Source organism: Rhincodon typus, chromosome 37 (assembly GCF_021869965.1).
Source record: "Rhincodon typus isolate 14 chromosome 37, sRhiTyp1.1, whole genome shotgun sequence".
Taxonomy (NCBI): domain Eukaryota; kingdom Metazoa; phylum Chordata; class Chondrichthyes; order Orectolobiformes; family Rhincodontidae; genus Rhincodon; species Rhincodon typus.
The window spans coordinates 5,023,633-5,036,060 of NC_063368.1; the positions used below are offsets into that span (position 1 = coordinate 5,023,633).

Genomic DNA, 12,428 nt, shown 5'->3' on the forward strand with positions numbered 1-12,428 from the left:
ACCAACTTAGATCGTGCGGGGTAGTTTTACAGGGTGTCAAGTTGTAAATAGTTGAGTCTTAGCAAGCTATTCCATCATTGTGGGCACCATCATTTGATCCTCTTTGGGCAGCTATGATGTAGGGAAGCTGGGACTATTCTCCTTCTAACAGAGAAAATTCAGAGGGAGATTTGATAAAGATACCAGTGGAATTGCTCCTATTGCTCTGCATGTGCTGCTTTCTGAAATGACGAGTTAACAAAAACATGATCATTGGGATACCTTCTGGGGAAGATGGGGCCTGTACAGGAAGGACGGGTTGCACCTGAACTGGAGGGGCACCAATATCCTGGGCGGGAGGTTTGTTAGAGCTCTTCAGGAGGGTTTAAACTAGTTTGGCAGGGGGATGGGAACTGAAGCTACAGATCAGAGGATGGGGTAGCCAGTGTACAGACAGATAGAGCAAACAGAGAATCTGTGAGGAAGGATAAGCAGTTGGTAGGGCAAAGGGGCAGTCAGTGCGACAGGTTGAGATGTGTCTACTTCAATGCAAGAAGTGTCAGGTATAAGGGTGACGAACTTAGAGCATGGATCAGTACTTGGAACTACGATGTTGTGGCCATTACGGAGGCTTGGATAACACAAGGGCAGGAATGGTTGTTGGATGTTCTGGGGTATAGACGTTTCAAAAGAAATAAGGGGGGGGGGGGAAAAAAAGGTGGGGGGGGGGCATTACTAATAAGGGATGGTATCACAGCTGCAGAAAGGGAGGTCGTCGAGGAGGGTTTCTCCACTGAGTCAGTATGGGTGGAAGTCAGAAACAGGAAAGGAGCAGTCACTTTATTGGGAGTTTTCTATAGACCCCCCAATAGCAACAGAGACACTGAGGAATAGATTGGGAGACAGATTGCGGAAAGGTGCAGAAGTAATAGGGTTGTTGTCATGGGTGACCTCAACTTCCCTAATATCGACTGGAACCTCCTAATTGCAAATAGTTTGGATGGAGCAGATTTTGTCAGGTGTGTCCAGGAAGGATTTCTGACTCAATATGGAGATAGGCCGACTAGAGGGGAGGCCATATTGGCTTTGGTGCTTGGCAATGAACCAGGCTAGGTGTCAGATCTCTCGGTGGGAGAGCATTTCGGTGATAGTGATCACAACTCCCTGACCTTCACTACAGTCATGGAGGGGTAGGAGCAGACAGTATGGGAAAGTATTTAATTAGGGGAGAGGGAATTACAATGCTATTAAGGAAGAACTACGGAGCACCAACTATGGAAGGAGGAAGCAAGGATCGGACAGGCCTCTAGAGGTCTACAAGGTAGCCAGGAAGGAACTGAAGAATAGACTTAGGAGAGCTAGAAGTGGGTATGAGAAAACCTTGGTGGGTAGGATCAAGGAAAACCCCAAGGCTTTCTATACTTATGTAAGGAACAAGAGGATGGCCAGAGTGAGGGTACGGCCAATCAGGGATAGTGGAGGGAACTTGTGTGCGGAGTCAGAGGAAGCAGGGGAGGTCCTTAATGAATACTTTGCTTCAGTATTCACCAGTGAGAGGGACCTTGACATTTGTGAGAACAGCATGAAACAGGCAGATATGCTCGAACAGGTTGATGTCAGGGAGGAGGATGTGCTAGAAATTTTGAAAAACATGAGGATAGATAAGTACCTTGGGCCAGACAGGATATACCCAAAGTTACTACGGGAAGTGAAGGAAGAGATTGCTGCCCCTTTGGCGATGATCTTTGCGTTCTCACTGTCCACTGGAGTAGTACCAGATGATTGGAGGATGGCAAATGTCATTCCCTTGTTAAAGAAAGGGAATGGGGTAATCCTGGAAATTACAGACCGGTCAGTCTTACTTCTGTGGTGGGCAAATTATTGAAGAGGATTCTGAGAGATAGTATTTATAATTATTTGGAAAAGCACAGCTTGATTAGAAATAGTCAGCATGGCTTTGAGAGGGGCAGGTCATGCCTCATAAACCTTATTGAATTCCTTGAGATTGTGACAAAACACATCGACGAAGATACAGCATTGGATGTGGTGTATATGGATTTTAGCTAGGCATTCAATAAGGTTCCACATGGTAGGCTCATTCAGAAAGTTAAGAGGCATGGGATTCAGGGAAATTTGGCTGTCTGGATACAAAACTGGCTGTCCAATAGAAGACAGAGGGTGGTAGTAGATGGAAAGTATTCAGCCTGGAGCTCGGTGACCAGTGGTGTTCCACAGGGATCTGTTCTGGGACCTCTGCTCTTTGTGATCTTTATAAATGACTTGGATGAGGAAGTGGAAGGGTGGGTTAGTAAGTTTGCCGATGACACGATGGTTGGTGGAGTTGTGGGCAGCACGGAGGGCTGTTATAGGTTGCAACGGGACATTGACAGAATGCAGAGCTGGGCAAAGAAGTGGCAGATTGAATTCAACCCAGAAAAGTGTGAAGTGATTCATTTTGGAAGGTCGAATTTGAATGCAGAATATAGGGTTAGTGGCAGGATTCTCAGCAGTGTGGAGGAACAGAGGGATCTTGGGCTCCATGTCCATAGATCTCTCAAAGTCGCTACCCAAGTTGATTGGGTTGTAAAGAAGGCGAACAGTGTGTTGGCTTTCATTGGCAGGGGAATCCAGTTTGAGAGCCGTGAGGTTATGCTGCAGCTCTATAAAACTCTGGTTAGACCACATTTGGAGTATTGTGTTCAGTTCTGGTCACCTCATTATAGGAAGGATGTGGAAGCTTTAGAGATGGTGCAGAGGAGATTTACCAGAATGTTGCCTGGACTGGAGGGCAGGTATTATGAGGAAAGGTTGAGGGAGCTAGGGCTTTTTTCATTGAGAGGTGACTTGATAGAGGTTTACAAGATGATGAGAGGCATAAATAGAATGGATAGTTACAGACTTTTTCCCAAGGCAGAAGTGACTATTACGAGGGGGCATAATTTTAAGGTGATTGGAGGAAGGTATAGGGGAGATGTCAGAGGTAGGTTCTTCACACAGAGTGGTGAGTGTGTGGAATGCGCTGCCGGCAGTGGTAGTGGAGTCAAGATACTTTAGAGACTTTTAAGCGACTCTCGGATAGGCATGTGGATGATAGTACAATGTAGGGTATGCAGGGTAGATTGATCTTAGTAGGATGATAGGTTGGCACAACATCGTGGGCCGAAGGGCCTGTACTGTTCTATGTTCTATGAAACCAGCCAAGGATGCCTCTATATGGTCACTCAGGAGGAACTGAGAGCAGTTCAGAGGAGGCTCCCTGGGAAGGATATTATTAAGTTGGAGAGGGTTCAAAAGAGATTTATCAGGATCTTGCCAGGTATGGAGGGTTTGAGTTATACAGAAAGGCTGGGTCTTTCTTCACTGGACTGTAGGAGGTTGAATGGTCACCTTATCCAGATTTATAAAATCATGAGGAGTAAAAGTAGGGAAAAAACATCTACTGTTAACCCTCTACATCTACTATTAACATATGGGGGATTTCAAGAATAGGGGACATATTTTTAAGGCAAGAGGAGAGATCTAAAAAAGACATGAGGGGCAAATGTTTTATTGAAGATGGTTTGCCTGTGGAATGAACTTGCTGAGGAAGTGGTGGACATGGGCACATTTGCAATGTTTAAAGGATACTTAGATAAATACGTGAATAGGAAAAGGTTTGGAGGGATATGGACCAACAGCAGGCAAGTAAGACTAGTTTAGTTTGGGATTACGTTTTGCATGGACTGGTTGGACCAAAGGGTCTGTTTCCATGCTGTATGACTCTACGACTCAGAATTGTTTCCAATAGAAGTATATCCCCTCTTAAGCAAGGGAGACAAAAACTGTACACAATACACTAGGTGTAACCTCACCAATGCCCTGCACAATTGTAGCATGACTTTTAAACACCATCCCACTTGGAATAAAGGCCAGCCTTCCTAATTAATTGCTGCATGCAAACTTTGTGATTCATGTATGAGGATAGCCAGATCTCCTGTACTGTGGCATTCTACAGTCTCTCTCCATTTACTTAACATTTGCTTCTCTAATCTTGCTAAAAATGGACTGACTCACATTTTCCCACGTTATACTCCATCTGCCAAATGTTTTGCCCAATCACTTAACCTGACTCTCCCTTCATGTCCTTCTCACAACTCACTCACCAATTTTTACATCAGCAAATTTGGTTACAATACAATTAGTTCCTTCTGCCAAGTCATCAACGTAGACCATAAATAGGTTTGATCCCTGCAGCACTCCACAAGATATTAGTCTGCTCAACCTGAAAATGCCCCATTTTTCTCAACTGTTTCCTGTTAGGTAACCTATACATGTTTACATCTCATTGCCAACATCACAGACTCTTACCTTGTACAGTAATCTTTTATGTGGTACCTTATGGAATGGCTTTTGGGAACCCAAATTACACATCCAATTGTGTCCCCTCTATCCACATTTTTGTTATGTCCTAAAATGTCTAAAATAATAAACATATGGATGATAATGGAATAGTTTAGGTTAGATGGGCTTCAGATTGGTTTTCACAGTTCTAATGTTCTATGTTCTAAATTAATTGATCAGTCTCAGGTTGATTTTAATGAAACCATGTTGCATTTGGCCCATATCCCTCCAAACCTTTCCTATTCATGTACTTATCTAAATGTCTTTTAAATGTTGTAACTGTACCCATATCCACTAATTCCTCTGGAAGCTCATTCCACACATGAATCACAAAAAAATTGCCCTTTATATTTTTCTCCGCTCAGCTTAAAAATATGCCGTCTAGTCTTGAAATCCCTAGTCTCGGGAAAAGGCATCTGCCATTCACTTTTTTCGTACCTGCAATGGTTTTGTGAACCTCTATAAAGTCAACCCTTAACCTCCTACGGTCCAGTGAAAAAAAAAGAAGTCCCAGCCTATCCAACCTCTCCTCATAACTCAAAACCCCCATTCCCGGCAACATCCTGGTAAATCTCTTCTGAGCCCTCTCCAGCTTAATAATATCCTTCCTATAACAGGGCGACCAGAACTGGCCACAGTACTCCAGAAGCGGCCTCACTAACATACTGTACCTCAACATAAAGTCCCAACTCCTATACTCAAAGGTCTGAGCGATGAACACAAGCCTGATAAATGCTTTATTAACCACCCTGTCTATATGTGATGCGAACTTCAAAGAATTATGTACCTGAACCCTTAGGTCTCATACGTTTTCCTCGTACATTTTCCCTTGTGATTGCTTTAAGTTTCTCTTCCTAAGATTTTGGGATGCTCGTTGCATCTTCTATTATGAAGATGGATACAGAATAATTGTTCAGAATAATCTGGTTTGCCATAAATTCCCAGTCTCATCCTTTAAGAAACTAATAACTACTTTAGCTACTCACGTCCTTTGTACATATGTGCAGCAGCTTTTACTGTCTGAGTTTCTATTTCTTGATAATTTTTACTCAGACTCCAGTTTCTCTTTATGTTTAGTCATCCATAGCTGGTTTCTAAGCTTTTCTCAATCCTGAGCTACCACTGACTGAAATGTGACATTGTACGCCTTCACTATCCTCACCCATCTGATTGCTTATGCAGTTTCTAGTTTGTTACAGCAATTAGAAGTACTAAAGAAAAAATAAGAATTTATGTATAGTCTTTTGTCCCTTCACAATGTGCCAGAACACTTTTCAACCAAAGAAATATTTTTGAAGGGCAGTCATTGTTGTAATTAAGGAAACACAGCAGCTGGCTTGCACACAAGCTCCTACAAACAGCAGTAATCATTGACTAGATATTTTCTTTTTGTTATTGAGTGATAAATATTATTAACCAGGATACAATGGAGAACTCCCCTGTTCCTCTTATTCAAAAGTTAAATAGCCATGGCATCTTTTACATCCAGCTAAAAGGACAGATGTTTTAACATTTCATCCAAAATACAGTACCTATGACCGTGCAGCACTCCCATGGTTTACTGCAGTACTGAAGTGTTGGCTCAGATGACATGCTCACCTCTCTGAAATGAGTTCTGAATCCACACATTCTGACCCCAAGGACCCCTAATAACGCAGTTATCAGGAACATTGCAGTGCCACTGTAGAAATTAAGATAACACAGCCCAAATTAGGAATCAAACTCAGGTTTTTCTTCATTTGGATTGGGTTAAATGTTACTCCTTACTAAATTTCAAAGCTCACTTCCACATTGGAATCAAAACAAATTACAACAGTCTGAGTGTTTCCAGGGATAAGGAACTTCAGCTGTTGTAGACAGATTGGCAAAGTTGGAATTTGGGTGAAGAGAAGCTTGAAAAGAAATTTTATAGACGTGTTCAAAATCATGAGGGGTCTGAACATTGTGGATAGGGAAAAGCTGTTTCCAATAGTTGGAAAAAAAAATCAAGAACTAGACAGTAGAGAATTTATTTCATGCAATCAATGGCTAAGTACTGGTATGTGCTGAGGCAGTAGTGGGGGCAGGTTCAATCGAGACATCAATCAAGATAGGATGGGATCATTATCGGAAAAGGAAATATGTATAGGGTTGCAGGGAGATGGTAAACCAGTGGTACTACGTGAATTACTTAATATCGCAGAATCCCTACAGTGTGGAAGCAGGCCAGTCAGCCAATCAAGTCCATACTGACCATCTGAAGATCATCCCATCCAGACAAAACACCCTAACCCCCCCAACCCCATAATCCTGCATTTCCCATGGCTAATCCACATAGTCTGCACATCCCTGGACAAAATAGGCAATTTAGCATGGCCAATCCACTTAACTTGCGCGTCTTTGGACTGCGGGAGGAAACCGTAGCATCTGGAGGAAACCCATGTAGACATGGGAAGAATGTGTAAACTCCTAGGAATGGGGACAACCAACAAAGGGCTGAATGGCCTCTTTCTGTGCTGTAACAATTTTGAAATTCTCAATGCAGGAGGAATGAGATTAATTCAGGACAGGAAAACAGAAGGAAACACAACTGGATCTCATACAAATGTGGTTTATTGACATAATTAATGTTCATTACAAGGATTAACCCCTTACAATTAATATAAATATTAACAAAGTCTCAATGAACAGATTGTTTAAGATGGACGCTCCAATTAATTGAAAAGCACAGCAGTCCCCATCAAACTAGAAAATGTAAGCTATCAAGCTCTGTTTATTATTAGCACCAGCTCGTCTATGGCAAGTAATAGATTTCTCATCTTGTTGATTATCCAACATGGTTGTTTTGTGACACAAAACATGTCCATTGCTGAAAAGAAAGAGATATGATGCTGAAGGTTTTCATTTTGCACCCATCAGGACAGATGCAAGAATGCCAAATTTCAACAGGAAAAAGCTGACGAATGTTTGGCAAGTTAGCTTTGATTGGCTGAGATGTTGCTATGATTCTAGCCATTGCAGTGATTGTTTCAAATTTGGCACTCTTGTACTTATGCTGGTGAGTGCAAGACAAAAAACTTCAACACCACGCCTCTCTTTTCAGCAACGGTCAAGGTCGTTTATATTAGGTAACTTCTTTGTGGTCAAGTTTCTGAAACCGATATTGGAACAGTGCACTTTTCTGGCATATTAGCACATATACAGGGATTCAGCTTAAGGTAACAAATCTTCATTATGCAGTTTGCTGGACAGACTGAGAAAAGTAACCATTTGAAAAGCTGGAAAATACAAAATAAAAATGCTGGAAAGGAACAGCAAGACAAATTGGCATCTAAAAGAGGGGTCAGATCATGCCCTTGCTTCAAGATAGCTGCTGAAGGGCTAGTGATTTTCTCTTTTACACACCAATGAATCAAGTATGTCTGATATTTCCTGCTAACAACAAACCAAGGCTGAAAATGTATTCTAGGGAGTATTACAAAGGGAGGACTTAATTAAGGTCCCAAAAGATTAAGTAGAAACAGCTTCCACTGGTACAAAGGTCAGGAACTAGTGGACACATTTAAGTTGCATGATTCTTTAAACTGCCCAGTAACAGAACTGCTGCATACAGGCAGGCAGGCAAAATGCTGACAATGACCAGTGGATCAGGAGTAAATCAATCAATCAATCAATCAGTCAGTCAGTCATTGGCTTGTTTGTTCTTCTTTGAGGAACACAAAAGAAAGCAAGCAAAAGAAAAGCAGGAAATTGAAGATGTGCACCTGTATAGCACCTTACACAAGTATCATCTCTCTCATAAGTGCTTGACAGCAAACAAGTACTTGAAAAGCAGTCACTGTTTAACAGAGGAAATGTGGCAGCTAATCTACATGCAACAGGTCCCCAGCAGCAGCAATGAAATCATAAGCAATTTTTTTATTGGATGTTAAAAAAACCAAAAGTACTGCAGATGCTGGAAATCAGAAATAAAAATAGAAATTGCTGGGGAAACTGAGCAGGTCTGGCAGCATCTGTGGACAGAGAAGCAGAGTAAATGTTTTCGGTCCAGTGACCCTTCTTTAAAACATTCTGCTATTAATATCCAGTAAACCCTGTACGGCATTTCACGCATGAGCAGCTGGAATAAAGAGGCTGTGATGCCCACCACAGTACAGCTGCTATTACTCACCAACTCAGTTGGTGTTTTGACGTGCCAGAAGCCACCTGCAAAACTAAATACTAGGAAGTATGAAACAATAAATTAAGTAAGTTGTCCCATATGTGCTTCAGTTGAACCCAATCGAAAAGGCAGTTAAGGTTCAGAGGTAAATCTGCATCCGTACCATCAGCATATGAATTGAAGGTAAAGCCAGAAAAGTTGCAGAGAACAGAGATGAGAAAGGAAGAACAAAAATTATCAACATATTCATATACTTGTATATGATTGAGTTTATAGACCAGTTATTCACACAGCATGACCATATATTGTCTATACTATTAAAAATGAAGTTTTATTATTTGGCTTTGGTGGCCGATCATTAACTTTGAAGCCCCCTTAAGTTATTATTAAGCACAAGTTTAAAAAAACTTTCTAATGGATCCTACCTATTTCAAACAAGCTATTATAAAAAATAGACAAATATACACATTTGCATTACATGAGATATCACAAAATACTTCACAATTTATGCACATTTGAAGAACATGAACTAAAACTTTAATTTCCATGATACATTCTAAACTCTAAATTTCCTGCTAGTGAACAGAAGATGATTTCTCGACAAACCTGTACTAATGTTGCCGCAAGCTGGCACATCATGATTACAGACTCAAAAAGCATGAGGGGGAGGGGTTCAGTGTCCACATTGCAACTGCAGAATGTGCAAGAACTCCTTTACACATAACCACTTCATTTCAGGCTTTCATCTCTGGCAACTGACTTCAACCACATTTATCTATACATTAAAACACGAATGAACACCTCCAAAATTGCAATCTATTCTCGAGTCCAGGTTAGGATTTTAATTTTACCTAGTTTTAACCTAGATTTATTGTGAATCTAGACGCCCAATCCTTCAACTGCATCACAACCTGCAATCACTGTTAGGTATTCCCTGTACAGACCATCTGAACCTTTGATTTAATAGCTTCTAATTAATCCCAGCTATCAAATTAATCTTCTTGATTCCACAGTTTAAAATCGTAGGTCTCTTGTGGTATAGTGGCACGGTCCTTACCTCTGAATCAGAAGGTCTGGGGGCAAGATCTGCCGGCTCTAGAAATGTCTGAACAAGTTAGTTAATTAAAAAAAATATCTATCCTGTAATCATTCCCAGGCATCACCCATTTCCTGTATAATCCATCTGAGCCCCTTGATTCTACATGGGTTTGGAGTGAGGAAAGATTCCAGTTCTCTGATTAAAAAACACAAAGCATGTAGTCAAGGAGAACAGCAGAAATCAGAAGGTAATGCATTGACAAAAAAGTTGCTTTCACAGGACATGATCAAACTTGCAGTTTTGAAAAGTTATTGAGGTATGCAAAAGGGAAATCTTGAAAACAGCATGAACTCTACAGATCAAAAATTAAAGTCTGCCCTGCTTAAACTGGAGAAACAATGCAAGGACCAAAACTGAAAGTAAACACTTGGTTAATGGATGGATGGAAGGAAATAAAGGAATCCATTATCAACTTTGCATTCCTGTTTATCTTATAGTAATAATTACACAGCACAATAAAATAATGAAATGGAGTACATCTGTAACAAGGTTCAACATCTATGAGCTGGACTCAGTTTGATGCTTAAGGGACAGAGGGACAGAAGCAGCAGGAGACAGCTAGAGGCAGGCAGAGAGAGAATGAAAAAGAGCAATAAAGAGAAACAGTGTGGCAAAGAGAAGGATGCAGGGAGGTATCAGGTAAGAAGAAACCCTGAAAACGAGAAATTAAAACAAAAAAAATGCAAAACATGTTGAAAAGGAATAACAAGTCAGTCAGCATCAAAGACAGGATGCTTGACAACATCTCGCTTTAGACTTCGTGAAGGGATAGTGATTCAATTTTGCCTTCAAACACCGATGGATTGGACAGTACGTGTGTTTTTGTTTTACATCAGTCATGGACGAAGGCAGCAATTATTCTTCTCAGAGCACAGAAGAGGAGGGAGGATTTCATTGGGAGGAGGTGAGGAGGAGTAAATAAGTAGAACAAGTTTCCACTAACGCAAAAGCACAAGGGAAGCTCACCATCACCTCAAGGGAAATTAAGAATGGACAAATGCTGGCTCAGCTAGTGAGGCCCACATCCAGCAAATATAACATTAAAAACAGTTGCATTTATTTATCCAGAGATTATAGGAACCGCGAACGCTGGAGATTCTGAGATAACGAGGTGTGGAGCTGGATGAACACAGCAGGCCAAGCAGCGTCAGAGGAGCAGGAAAGCTGACGTTTCGGATCTGGACCCTTCTTCAGAAATGGGGGAGGGGAAGGGGATTCTGAAATAAAAAGAGAGAGAGGGAGAGGTGGATGGAAGATGGATAAAGGACCAGATAGGTGGAGAGGAGACGGACAGGTCAAGAAGGCAGGGATGGAGCCTGTAAAGGTGAGTGTAGGTGGGGAGGTAGGGTGGGGATAGGTCAGCCCAGGGAGGACAGACAGGTCAGGGAGGCCGGATGAGGCTGATAGGTAGGAGGTGGGAGTGGGGGTTGAGGTGGGAGGAGTGGAAAGGTGGGAGAAAGGACAGACAGGTTAGGGAGGCAGGGACGAGCTGGGCTGGTTTTGGGATGTGGTTGGGGGTGGGGAGATTTTGAAGCTTGTGAAGTCCACATTGATACCATTGGGCTGCAGGGTTCCTGAGCGAAATATGGAGGTGCTGTTCCTGCAACCTTCGGGTGGCACTGGAAGCGGCCCAGGATGGACATGTTGTCCAAAGAGTGGGAGGGGGAGTTGAAGTGGTTCGTGACTGGGAGGTGCAGTCATTTGTCACGAACTGAGTACAAGTGTTCCACAAAGCGGTCTCCAAGCCTCCGCTTGGTTTCCCCAATATAGAGGAGGCCACAATCGGGAACAGTGGATACAGCATACCACATTAGCAGATGTGAAAGTGAGCATCTGCTTGATGTGGAAGGTTTTCTTGGGGCCTGGGATGGGGGTGAGGGGGGAGGTGTAGCACTTCCTGCGGTTGCAGGGAAAAGTGGTGGGGAGTGTGGAGTGGACAAGAGAGTCACAGAGAGAGTGGTCCCTCCGGAAGGCAGATAAAGGGTGGGGAGGGAAAAATGTCTTTGGTAGTGGGATCAGATTGCAGGTGGCGGAAATGGCGGAGGATGACGCGTTGGATCCAGAGGTTGGTGGGGTAGTACGTGAGGACGAGGGGGATTCTGTTTTTGTTGTTATTGCGGGGAGGGGGTATGAGGGATGAGTTGCGGGAAACACGAGAGATGTGGTCGAGGGCGCTTTCGACTACTGTGGAGGGGAAGTTGCGGTCCTTGAAAAACGAGGACATCTAGGACGTCCGGGAGTGGACTGCCTCGTCTCGGGAGCAGATGTGGCAGAGGCGAAGGAATTGGAAATAGGGGATGGCATTTTTGCAGGAAGGTGGGTGAGAGGTGGTGCAGGAAGGAAGGTAGCTGTGCGAGTCGGCAGTCGCGAACCACTTCAACTCCCCCTCCCACTCCTTGGACAACATGCCACAACGATGCCACCCGAAGGTTGCAGGAACAGCACCTCATATTTCGCTCGGGAACCCTGCAGCCCAACGGTATCAATGTGGACTTCACAAGCTTCAAAATCTCCCCGCCCCCGACCACATCCCAAAACCAGCCCAGCTCGTCCCCGCCTCCCTAACCTGTCTGTCCTTTCTCCCACCTTTCCACTCCAACCACCCCCACCTCCTTGACCTGTCAAGTCCTCCCTTGACTGACCAACCCCCACCATAAATCCCCACCTACACTCACCTTTACTGGCTCCATCCCTGCCTCCTTGACCTGTCCGTCTCCTCTCCACCTATCTGGTCCTTTAGCCATCTTCCATCCGTCTCTCCCTCTCTCTCTATTTATTTATACACCAGTTGAAGAATTCCCACCTTCAATCACTGGTTTATACGAAATT

At 43.1% G+C, this 12,428-nt stretch overlaps 1 protein-coding gene across 1 annotated transcript in view; it reads right to left on the minus strand.

Moving 5' to 3' along the window:
* Window positions 1-12,428, minus strand: part of l3mbtl2 (L3MBTL histone methyl-lysine binding protein 2) — a 155,172-nt gene that overhangs the window by 42,360 nt on the left and 100,384 nt on the right. The gene's annotated exons all lie outside the window — the stretch shown is intronic.